Here is a 13,234-nt window from a genome sequence, read left to right as displayed (position 1 = left end):
TCCCTGTGGTGTAATCATTATACCCTACTGGTGGACTCCTTAAAATAAGACTATAGATTGTCTAAGCAGGGGATGCAGGTTCGGTCCTGGTCAGAGAATTTAGATCACATCTGCTGTGGAGCAACTAAGCTCGCACGCCACAACTAGAGAGTCTGTGCACCATAATGAAAGATCCCATGTGCTGCAACTTAAGACTTAACATAGCCAAATAAATAAATTTTTTTTTTTAAAAAGAAGGTCTTTGAGTCAGGTGACTTGAAAGCTCTTTGCTGGAGGACCGGATTCTAGTCTGCTGAGAGCTGTTCATACCAAAACTGCCAGAGACTGTTGGAGTAGAGGGTGACTGCTCACTCAGGCTTGTTGTGAGACCTGTTGAGTGATTGGGGATCATTGCTGAGATGCCTCCTTCTAGGGACTTCCCCTTGGAGTGGTTCGTTACCCTTTTCTATTTTCACTACTTTGACTGAACTGTGTTGTGTGTTAGTTGTGTGCAATAGACCAAATGATTATGCACTGAGTATTGGCTGTGTTTCGTACATCTCCAATCCTGTGTTCTTACCTGGCCTTACCGCTGGGCCCTGCCACAAGGTGTCTTTGTCTACATGTCCTTGCATCTCTATATTGTATTATGTGAAAGTTCCTGCTGTGTTATTTGGTACATATTCATAGTTTAAATGTTCATGATGAATTTCATAGCCTTTGGCATTTAAACGTACTTATCTTTATCTTGTTTGAAGCTTTTTGTCCTGAATTTTGTGTTGTCAGATATTAAGATTTTTAATGTTTTTATTTTTCTGGTATGCTTGTCTTTGCCCATCCTTTCATCTTAACCTTTCTGAGTCATTTTGTCATAGATGTATATAGCCTAGAGTTGGATTAGGCTTTGCAATCTATTTTGAAAACCATTCTAAAAATAGATGAGTTAAACCCACTTATATTTATTGAATTGACAGATATATTTGGTTTCAATTCTGTCATATTACTTTATGTTGTGTTTTCATTATGTATTTTTGTATTTGCCCTTTTTCTTAATGTAGTTTTGATACTTAGGAAGGTTTGTATTTTTGCTCTAAAAGTTACCTTTGTAAAATACCCTGGATCCACTCTTTCTGGGGACTGTATCTTGATTCTCTACTATGAGCAACAATAAAATTACCTTTTAATTTCGCCCTCTCTGCCTCAAGCCTCCTCTGCCATTCAGTCAATAGAATTAGTGTTTATGTTGAATATGATTAAGCTTCTACTTGATTTGGAAACTTTAAATACTATCCTTTGAATCAAATAATTTGAGGTGATCAGTAAACTTATTCTTACTCCTATTTTCTCTTTAATTTTTTATTAACAATGAGAAATGTCTACAATATTAAGTAAGGCATGTAACATCTGCATTCTGATCTGTCACCCTAATCTCTGTATTTGTTTTACTCTTATTTCTACAATTTAATGCAGCCAATTCTCAAGGAAGTTCCTTTTATCCTGATTTCCTCATGCTTGCTCAGGAGTGCTGCAACTGCTGTCCCATGGTTCTAACAGGTGCCTCTGAAAAGGCTCATGAGAATAGTATTCTCTGATTTCTTACAGATTTTTAAATGTTTGTCTGCAGGCTGTGTACTTGAAGATCAGTTTGGCTGGACAGAACTCTTGGCCTATACTTTCCTTTCTTTGAGAGTCTTGCAGGTTTGGGTCTACTGTTTATAGTAGTGCTTGTTGCTCTGGAGAAGTGGTTGAAATGTGGGGCTGGGGGAGCTCTCTGTTGCCAGTGATGAACTTCTGATATGGACCCTTTGAGAAATCACCTGTCCCCTGGATTTCAGAGCTTGGTTCAGGAGAGCTTCTGTTTCTCAGATTTCTTTACAGCCTTTGTCTCTAGGAAAATTGGACCCACATTTTAAAGGTTTTGTATTTTTTTTAACAGTGCTTCCCAAGACTTTTCAATGTCCCCAGCAATTCTGCTTTTTTCAATTTAGACCTTGTTTTCATAGTTCCTTTTCATAGTAGAGTCCTCTCCTTCCAGAAGGGAATCATTGCTGAGATTTCTGAGCTCTGTGAGGCTATTCATCCCCTCTTTACTCAAGGTTTTCACCAGGTTTCCTGCTCGTTTTCACCTCTGGCAGGTCTTTAAAAACACTTTGGAGGTTGCATTTTTCTCCTGGTTTCACCAACTACGTAGTTGACAGGTCTGCTCTTGTCCTTGTTAAGTATGGGACAATTCAGAACTAAACTGTTCCTTCAGAAATGGAACATTTTCCTATTTTGAAATTATAATAAAAAATATTATTTCCACTAAGACATTCTTTCAGCTAAACCTCTGTGGACATCAGGGTTTTTTTTCCTGCTGACAAACTCCTAAAAGTGAAATTCCTGGTTCAGAAGGGCATGCACACTTTTACTATGCCAAAGTATCCCCTAGAAAGTTTGCACCTGAGTTTCCACATCTACCAGCCACAGGCTTCCTCTTTAAAGCTGGCGAACAGTTTCTGCAATCACTGCTCGGCACATTCTAATGTTTCCAGGCTCTCTTGAGCAAAACCTCCCTTCTCTTTGTGCAGGCTCCCACTTTGTGGCTGGTGCTCTGTAAAAGACCCCCCTGCCTAAAGGCCATGGCATGGAGGCCTGAGACTGGAAAAACAGCTAGTCCTTATTTACCTTCCAGCACTTTCAGCTCTTCTGTTCTGATTTTGGTCTTGAAAATGGAGGCCAGTCCAACAGGTGAAAACACTCCTGGAAATGGCTCAAGGCCTCCTAGTGGGCGGTCTGATGAGAGCACTGAACCAGGGACTCCAGGGCTTCCTTTTTCTCAGCAAATAACCTAAACTTATAATGGTCCTGGAGGTATCAAATGAAAAAACATACTTAGTTTCCCTCCATACGTGAGAAAACTATTCCAAAATAGCCAAATGGTCTGGAGAAACGGCTTATTCTTACTCGTCCTGCTTTGCTTTGGAAAAGTTGACAATGGAGGTGCCTTAAAAATACCGAGTGGAGAGAGCTCTTGGATCTGGCCTCTCAAGCCTTTGTAGAGAATGGTTTTCCCAGCCAAAGCTGGGAAACATTAAAAGTTTTGAAACTCTGGGATCCACGGCTATTAAAGAAATATCTAAATTCTAAATATTTTTCTCCCAGGGCTTCTCTGGTATCCTGCCTAGCCAACAGCAGAAGGCTCTCAGAGAGACAAATAATATGCACAACTTTTTTTAGCCCGCTTATGATAATTATCTCAAATTAACATCACAAGGCAGTGAAAATTACGTTCCCCAAAGGCTTCCTACTGCAGGAAGTTACTCTGCTCCTTACTGCAAAGGTAGTAAAGATTAAAATCAGGTTAGCTTCTGTTGTGCAAAAGTTCGTTAATCCATTATTTATATTCATATAAGATGGTGGGTTTTTTAAAAATCAAAATCGTGAATGCTTTAACCTGTTGTAAATGTAAGCTTAACTTTTTTTTTCTGTTGAATTAGATTAGTCTTCTCTCTGATAGAAATGTTAAGATTGGTATTCTTAAAACAGCAGTTGAGTGGCTGCTTTTTAACCTACCTGAATGGACGTTCAGCTTTCAGATCATAGAAAGTTATAGTTCCTTGCTATTTTGTACGCCTCGGGGCATACCAGGAGTTGAGTTTGCCTTATTTTAAGCACAGTACTGATGAACTGAAGTGCTGACTTGGAAGGAGGTGGAGGAGGGAAGTCGGAGACCAGGTTACAAGGGAGCAAAAGACACCGTAGGAGAGGCCCTAGGACGGTCTTCCTGTCTTTGAAGGGCTGTTTTGTAAAAGATGGTTCATTCTTCGTTGCTTTTTGAGGTAGACATAGGGCCAAAGAGTGAGAACTCTATATTAGATTTCATCTTTAAATAGAAGAACTTTATAAGAGATGTCTGAAAAATAAAAAAAAGCTTCTTTGACTCAAACCGAGCTCCCAGCCATCGCACATCTACAATAAATTCATGATTGAACCAGATACATAATTAAATATTTCACAATTTAAAAAAATATGATAGGAAGAGCTCAAAATGTCTTTTAAAAAGCAAATTCTCTTGTTACCTGTTAATTTTGCAGAATAGGACACTGTGGCTGATCATCTTAATCCCAGTTGGAGTTCTGAAACCTGGTTGCCTTTGACATCTACTCACAAAAGGGCTACTCACATAAGATATAATTAATAGTAAAAACTTAATAATGCTTTATATTTGCATTCTCCCTCATTTTTAAATATCCAAATGTTTGCTCTTTCTCTTTCTCTATATACATTTAGGTATGTGTATTTCCAAATTATGAATTTATATATTCCAGAGATAATTTTAGCTTTCAGGAGGACTCACATATCCTTTGTATTAATTCTGTTAACCCCAAAGAACCGTTTCCCAACATTCCTACCATTGGTCAGTGGCAGAAGAGGATTTCCCCACAGTTCAAGAACAAAATTCTCCATGAGAGTGAAACTCTTAAGTAAGCACATAGTACACTTTTTGTGTAAGAAATTTGCTGAAAGAGGTAGTTTTTCCAAACAACCCATCAAAAAATGGGCTGAAGACTTAAATAGACATTTCTCCAAAGAAGATATTCAGATGGCCAACAGGCTTGATTGAAAAGATGCCTCACATTGCTAATTATTAGAGAAATGTAAATCAGAACTACAGTGAGGTATCACCAGTGTGACACCAGTCAGAATGGACATCACCAAAAAGTCTACAAATAATAAATGCTAGAGGAGGTATGGAGAAAATGGAACCCTCCTACACTGTTGATGGGAATGTAAATTGGTGGAGCCACTATGGAGAACAGCATGGAGATTCCTTAAAAAACTAAAAATAAAGTTGCAATATATCCAGCAGTCCCACTCTTAGGCATATATTCAGAAAAGACAAAAACTCTGATTCAAAAAGATCTATGCATCCCAGTGTTCATAGTAGCATTATTTACAATAGCTAAGACATGGAAGCAACTTAAGTGTTGATCAACAGATGAATGCATAAGTATATGATATATGGCACAATGCAGTATTAGTCATAAAAGAGAATGAAATAATGCCATTTTCAGCAATGTTAGGGGAAGCACACTGATTGAAACCGCCCACCCTGGCCAGGCACCATAGTAACCATTTGCATGAGTTGTTTTATGGCAGGAGATCCTGATAAGGAATACGGAACTAATAGGCCACCACCAGCCGGAAGAGTTCGGGAAAGATCGAGAGGAGACACTACCTGTCCGTCCACTTCCCAGAATCCCTCTTGCTAGCATCCATCTTGGCTGAGCGATGCGTGCGCCACCAGGAAAGACTGTGAATTAGAATGATTGGCCAAAGACCACCCGGAAACTAATCCCATCACCATAAAACCCAAGACTGCGAGCCACGCGGCAGAGCAGTTCTCCTGGGTTCCCTTACCTACTGCTCTCCACCCGGGTGCCCTTTCCCAATAAAATCTCTTGCTTTGTCAGCATGTGTCTCCTCGGACAATTCATTTCCAAGTGTTAGACAAGAGCCCAGTTTCGGGCCCTGGAAGGGGTCCCCCTTCCTGCAACAGCAACATGAATGGACCTAAAGATTATCATACTGAGTGAAGTAAGTCAGAAGTAAGTCAGAGAAAGACAAATCACTCATATGTGGAATCTAAAAAAATGATACAAATGAATTTATTTATAAAACAGCAACAGACTCACAGATATAGAAAACAAATTTATGGTTACCAAAGGGGGAAGGGGAGAGGAAGGGATAAATTAGGAGTTTGGGATTAACAGATACACACTACTATATATTAAATAGATAAATAATGACTATATTTTATAATAATGTATAATAGAAAACAAGGACCTATAACTTATAATGGAGAAGGAAATGGCAACCCACTCCAGTATTCTTGCCTGGAGAATCCCATGGACTGTATCCTGCCAGGCTCCTCTGTCCAGTTAATTCCACAACTCACAGCCTGTTAATTAGCCTCACAAGCCTTCTCCTTATAAACCAATTTAGGTCGCAAGAGTCAGATGTGACTTAGTGACTCAATCACTCCCACCACCATACCTTATAATACCTATAACCGAATCTCTTTGCCGTACACCTGCAACTAACACAACATTGTAAATCAGGTATACTTCAGGGACCTCCCTCGTAGTCCAGTGGTTAGGAATCTGCCTACCAATGCAGGGGACACATGTTCGATCCCTGGTCCAGGAAGATCCCACATGCTGCAGGGCAGCTAAGCCCAGGCGCCACAACTGCTGAGCCCAAACACCACAACTACTGATGCCTGCATACCCTGGAACCTGTGCTCCACAACAAAAGAAGCCACCACAGTGAGAATTCTATGCACCACAACAAAGAGTAGCCCTGACTTGCCACAATTAGGGAAAAGTTCACATGCAGCAACAAAGACCCAGCACAACCAGAAGTAAATAAATAAAGCTGAGAGACTGAGATTATTCATTATATAAAAAATTGTACTTCAATAAAAAGGAGATAGTCTTTCAAAAAAAAAAAAAAGGAGATAGTTTTTCAATAAAAAGCAAGAAGGGGCAATTCCCTGGTAGTCCATTGATTAGGACTCAGCACTTTCACTGTTGGGGCCTGAGTTCAATCTCTGGTTGCGGAACTAAGATCCTGTAAGCCACGTGGCCTGGCAGAAGGAAAAAAAAAAACAACTAGCAATTTTGGTTTTTTATTATAAAAAAAAAAGGCAAGAAGGGATGATATGAATATGGTTTTAATCCTGAATGTAGCTAAAATAGGTTTGTTTTTTATCTTGCCCTGTCTCTTTGCAAGAAAGAAAATGCAGCGAAGGGATGGTGATGAATGCAAGAGCCCTGGGCTCATCTCTTATGTCCTGAGGGACAGATAGAGGCAGGTTGCCAGGTGCTGGGCCCTGAGGTGGACACAGCTGCCAGTCACAGGGCAAGAACTGCACTTTATAATACTTTGGACTTACCAAGACTGGCCAAGGACTGGTTGGCACCATGCCGTAACTAGATACCAGATTGCTTCTCAGCATCTAACCAGTAAGTTTTGTCACATGCTGTGTCCTCTTCCACACTGTGACTATTAAGTGCAGACAAACTTTCTGGTTCCACCCTGTCTTTAGCCACAGTATTAACTTGTGGGGCTAATGGAAGAATCACATTTTAATGTGCCAGATTTAGCACACACAGAGAAATACCTAAGCTTGGTTAAATTTGGATTTCAGATAAATAATTTTTTAGTATTAGTATATCCCAAATGTGTTCTCTCTAGCAACCTACTGCATTTTTCCAATCAGTATTTAAGAGTTTGAAAGGAAAAATGAATGAATGAATAAATGAATGGTCAGGAAGAGCAATAGGACAGAAACAAATCACAGAGGTGTAATTAATGAAAATTTAACACTTAAAAAAATAGTTTGTCAATTTAAAATTTTGTTGTTCTTCAATTGCTAAGTTGTGTCCAACTCTGTGCAACCCCATGGATTGCAGCACACCAGGCTTCATTGTCTCCCAAAATTTGCTCAAATTCATGTCCATTAAGTCAGTGATGCTATCTAACCATCTCATCGTCTGCTGCTGCCTTCTCTTTTTGCTTTCAGTCTTCCTCAGCATCAGGATATTTTCCAATGAGTCGGCTCTTTGCATCATGTGGCCAAAGTATTGGAGCTTCAGCCTCAGCATCAGTCCTTTCAATGAATATTCAGGGTTGATTTCCTTTACGATTGACTAGTTTGATCTCCTTGCTGTCCAAGGAACTCTCAAGAGTCTTCTCCAACACCACAGTTCAAAAGTATCAATTCTTCAGCGCTCAGCCTTCTTTATGGTCCAACTCTCACATCTATACATGATTACTGGAAAAACTATAGCTTGGACTATATGGCTCTATGTTGGCAAAGTGATATCTCTGCTTTTTAATATGCTGCCTAAGTTTGTCATAGCTTTTCTTCCAAGGAGCAAGTGTCTTTTAATTTCATGGCTGCAGTCACCATCTGCAGTGATTTTGAAGCCCAAGAAAATAAAATCTGTCACTGCTTCCACAGTTTTCCCATCTATTTGCCATGAAGTGATGGGACTGCATGCCATGATCTTAGTTTTTTGAATGTTGAGTTTCAAGCCAGCTTTTTCACCATTCTTTTTCACCTTCATCAAGAAGCTTTTAGTTCCTTTTTACTTTCTGTCATTAGCATGATATCATCTGCGTATCTGAGATTGTTGATATTTCTCCCAGCAATCTTTTTTTTTTTTCTCCCAGCAATCTTGATTCCAGCTTGTGATTCATCCAGCCTGGCATTTCTCATGATGTCCTCTGCATATAAATTAAATAAGCAGAGTGACAATGTACAGCCTGTCGTTCTCCTTTCCCAATTTTTAACCAGTCCATTTTTCCATGTCCAATTCTAACAGTCACTTCATGACCTGCATACAGGTTTCTCAGGAGATAGGTGAGGTAGTCTGGTATCTCTTTAAGAATTTTCCACAGTTTGTCATGATCCACACAGTCAAAGGCTTTAGCGTAGTCAATGAAGCAGAAGTAGATATTTTTCTGGAATTACCTTGCTTTCTCTGTGATCTAGTGAATGTTGGCAATTTGACCTCTGATTCCTCTGCTTTTTCTAAACCTAGCTGGTACATTTGAAGTTCTCAGTTCTTGTACTGCTAAAGCCTAGCTTGAAGGATTTTGAGCATTACCTTGCTAGCATATGAAATGAGCACAATTGTACTACAGGAAGAGTAGTTTGAACATTGTTTGGCATTGCCCTTCTTTGGGATTGGAATGTAAACTGACCTTTTCAAGTCAAGTGGCCCTTGGGTGAGTTTTAAATATTTAAATTTAAAATATTTTCTAATGATTTTTCTTAATTTAAAAAATTTATTTATTTTTAATTGAAGGATAATTGTTTTATAGTATTGTGTTGGTTCCTGCCAAGCATCAACATGAATCAGCCATGGGTATACATATGTCCCTGTTCCCTCCCTCTTAAACCTCCCTCCCACCACTCTCCCCATCCCACCCCTCTAGGTAATTTTTTTTATTTTCATAAAAATAACACATACACATCCCCAAATTAAAAAATCAAATAGAACTAAAAGGCACGTGGTGAAAAATAGTGGCCTTCTATCCCACCTAACCCTAACTCCCTGCTTGATGCCTAGCGGTACCCACTTAAACTCTTTCATCTGTTTCTCCCAGTTTTAACCTTTCTAAATCATATATTATAGTGTTCATTTGTTGATTTGTCAATTTTAAACGTTACCCATTTATTTTTAATTATGGAATATGAAGATTGATTTCTTTTACTCTCTTCTACCTACATCCTCCTTCCCTTTTCTCCAGCTTCCCAGTACTGTACATCACAGATACTGATTAATCAGTAATCTGTGTTAACATTATTATAGCTCTGTAAATTGTTTTGTGTTGCCTTTATCTTCTTTTACATTTTAAGTGTTGTGGGTTTATAGGTAGGTAGCAGTTGCCTCAGACTTTTTTTATTGACTCAGTTTTTGGTAAACTTATTGCTAATTCTTGCAGCCATCTAATAGCCCCTGAACATAATTTCCCACCTCTTCACACCTGTTAGGTAATCCATCTGGCCCATCTGGCACCAGATATCCTTCACCATCATCCTGAGAATGCCTCTACCCTCTCCTGGGTGTGTCTTGCTCATTCTTGAACTGTTCTCTTATTTGGGTGAGAGAGTATAAAGTATTTCATTCTTCTTTTATCTGGGTGGAGAGCTTCCTAAGAAAGGGAGCATGAGAGGCAAATTATTTGTGATCTTCCATGTTTTCAAGTATTTTTTGTTCTACCATTTCTCTTAATGGTTTAAGTTTAGATTTCTAAGCTAAAATAATTCTCATTCAGAATTCTGAATCTGTGACTCCATTATCCTCCAGCTTCCAGTGTTGCTACTGAGAGGTCTGGTGTTGTTCTCATCCCTGATCGTTTCAACTGACGTGTATTTCCTTTCTGAGTTCTTTTGGAGCCTTTTCTTTATCCCTGGTGTTTTGACATTTCATGAAAGTGAGTCTTGAAATAGAAATCTTATTTTCTCTCCCTGAATATTTCATAGCATTTGTAAAGCTTTCTTCTCCTCTCTAAACATATGCATTCTTCCTCCCACCCCCACACCTACCTTTCATGTCTGAGGCTTTCATTAAATGTCTGGGGATCTTGGCTCTCTGATCATATTTAGGAACTATGTGCTGAATAGATGATTGGATAGTCAGCATGCATGGGTGGATCTTGTTTGTCAGTGGACTTCCCTGTAGAGGGTGGCTGGTCATGAGCTGGCTCTTCTTCTGGGGGTCTGTATCCATATCATGTATGTATCTATAGACCTTTCCCTTGAGTGTGCTGTTTCTTCAGAAAAGAGTTCTTGAGTCTTCAGTCTAGAGTATGCCTGTTTATCAAGCTTCCTAGAAACAGGATGAGAAAAAGGGGCTGGCAGTTTACCTCTTAGTTTCAGAGTTTCCATTTATTTTCCCCATATTTTCAGTTTTGTGCTCCATACTCACCTTCTGCAGTGCCTGAGGAGCTGACCCAAGTTCCCCAGTGGGCACTTCATGCTTCCTGCAGGAACAAGCGAGGTGTGACCCCACTGCCCAGTGGGATTTGTGCTCTCATGCAGTCTCCACCATCCCCTCCTGTGTGCAGCCCTGCCCGCCCTGTCCCAGAAAACTGCCCACTTCTTATCCGGAAGCTCTCTGTAGGCATCAGGCCTTCAGCCTCCCTGTGCTGCCATGTGGCTCCCCACTGCTTCCTGCCTTTCAGAAGTGTGCCGAGGTACTCCGTCTGCTGCCATGTCTTCCCCCAGCTGCCACGTCCTCCCCTATTTGCATAGACTTGTCAATATGTAACTCTTTTTATTCCTTTATGGTTGTTTGTAGTAGGGCTTTGGGAGGGAGCAGACAGAGATTCTTGAGAGGTTCTTCTGTCATATTTGTTCAGAAGTTCTTTAGAGTCCCTTTTCACTTTGAATTACTTGGGGGGAACAATTTCCAGCCATATTCTGAAATAACTTCTGCTGTCAGTCAACACAGTCACCTTTTTAAAAATTGGAATATAGTTGCTTTACGTTGCTGAGTCTGTTTCTGCCATACAGCAGAGTGAATTACCCATACATATACATACATCCCTTTTTTGGATTTCCTTCCCATTTAGGTTACCACAGAGCACCAAGTTCCTGTGCTATACAAAAAATACTGTATATAGTAGTATATATATGTCAATCCCAATCTCCCAATTCATCCCACCCCATTCCCCAGCATAGTCATTCTTTATTTTATTTTGAGCTAGGTGTTTCTTTGTGGGAAATGGAGCAAAGTCCACATACACACATTGTTTAATCATGTTAGTAAGACACTTTTGACCTTTTGAACAAGATCCAAATGTTCCTCTCTGCTTTTGTCTAGGAATGGGGTCAGAAAAGCATGAGAGGCAGTTTGAAACATGGCCTTGGCACCAATGCTTACCGGACCTGCTCTGTCTTTTGGGCTTGAATAAAAGCAGGGAGAATGCTGAAATACCATCTTCTTTGAATTAATCATGAGCCCCACCTCTCCTGCTATCTTGTGTTTATACATTATTGCTATTGTGTTATATCTGCTGGCGGATCTCCTTTCATCTTCTGGCCATACAAAACCTTCTTCATTTAAAGCTGCACATGTGGCTCTTGAATTAAGAGGGCATTTTAGCAATAATTCCTCACTCCTCTTATTGAAGGGCTCAAAGTCTTAGGAAAGGATCATTGCTGTTTCAGTGTGCTGTGCCGGCTGACATCTTAAAGTTCAGACAAGGAGAGAGAGCAGGGTCAGGAGGATGTTAGAGGGAAGGATGACTCTGTGGACGGGGCAAGGGTTAGCAGAACATGAGTAGATCAGGATGGAGAGGCTTTTGAAGGCCACACTAAGGACTTTGCACTGTCCTGCAGGCAGTGGGGAGCCACCCAAGGAATCTTGAGCAGGAGAGTGACATGAGACAAACTGAGCTTTAAGATAATTAAGCTTATGGGACTTCCCTAGTGGTCCAGTGGTTGAGAATCTACCTTCTAATTCAGGGGACACCAGTTCAATCCCTGGTCAGGGAACTAAGATGATACACACCAAGGGGCAACTAAGCCTGCATGTCACGACCAGAGAGAAGCATGCACACCACAACTATAGAAGCCCATGTGCTACAGGGAAAGATCCCATATGCTGCAACGAAGATCCCAGTGCAGCTGAGACCAGGCCCAGCCAAATAAATAAACACTTTTAAAAAGGAAAAAAAACTTAAGCTTATAGCTGTGAGTGGGAGGGTTTGGAGCAGGGAGAGGTTGGAGTCTAGGTGGCCCTTTAGACAAAGGGTCTCTTAATCCTGCCGCATAGATGACTGGAAGAGCGTTATAAAAATGCGTACCCTAGCCTCTACCCTGCCGGATTTTGTTTCATGTGGTGTAGAGAGGGGACTAAGGATATGTGTTCTCAGTACATTCATCAGGTGCAGCACTGAGCTGGAAGGCTATTGAAACAAGCCAATAAAGGGCCCTGGACCTCAAATATGGGGCTGTGACTCTGGGAGGTGAAGGAGGACACAGACTGGCGGGAGGCTGCCCTTAGGGTGGGAAGTAGGGGGAGAGCAAAGGGGAGGGATGGAGTCCCACCTGACCTCTGACTATTTAAGGCCTGAGGGGAGGGAGGCATGAGGAATACCATCAAGTTGGGCCTCAAGAGCCAAATGGAGGCCGGGCCCCTCCTGCAGGAGAACCTAGAAGAAGATCACAATTAGGAGAAGATGACGATGGGGGACGTTCATGATGCCAGAGAGGCCTGGGATTTGGGGGAAGATGACTACGAGCATCTGGCTCCTACTATAGTCATGGAATATGTGAAGCTGGGAAAAGGAGACTATTGTTCAGATCCTTCTGTTCGCACATGTGCATGGACACATGCATGGCTACACGTGAACACAGAAGTAGACACACAGTCTTCCTCTGCAGGAGGAAGAAAGTGTGGTGGTTCAGAGACTGGGCTCTGGAATCCAGCAGCCCTGTCCCTGAGACTCTGGGAGCCTCAGCCTCCTTACCAATAGAAAGCCAGTGCCACTAGCAGTTAACTCAATATGGTTGTTGTGATGACTTGATGAGACGCTGCATGCCAAGGCTGGGCACAGAGCCTGGCACGCAGGGAGCACTCCATAATGGTAGCTCTGAGTAATACTAAAAAAATGTGATCTGACTTCTGAAGCCAGGGAGCCATAAAATATTTCATTCAGTGTATCTCACTTGTGAAGCCGGAGAGCCATA

The sequence above is a fragment of the Cervus canadensis genome, chromosome 4, assembly GCF_019320065.1.
Source record: "Cervus canadensis isolate Bull #8, Minnesota chromosome 4, ASM1932006v1, whole genome shotgun sequence".
Lineage (NCBI taxonomy): Eukaryota > Metazoa > Chordata > Mammalia > Artiodactyla > Cervidae > Cervus > Cervus canadensis.
The sequence above is the reverse complement of the archived record's forward strand: the minus strand, read 5'-3'. Positions refer to the sequence as shown.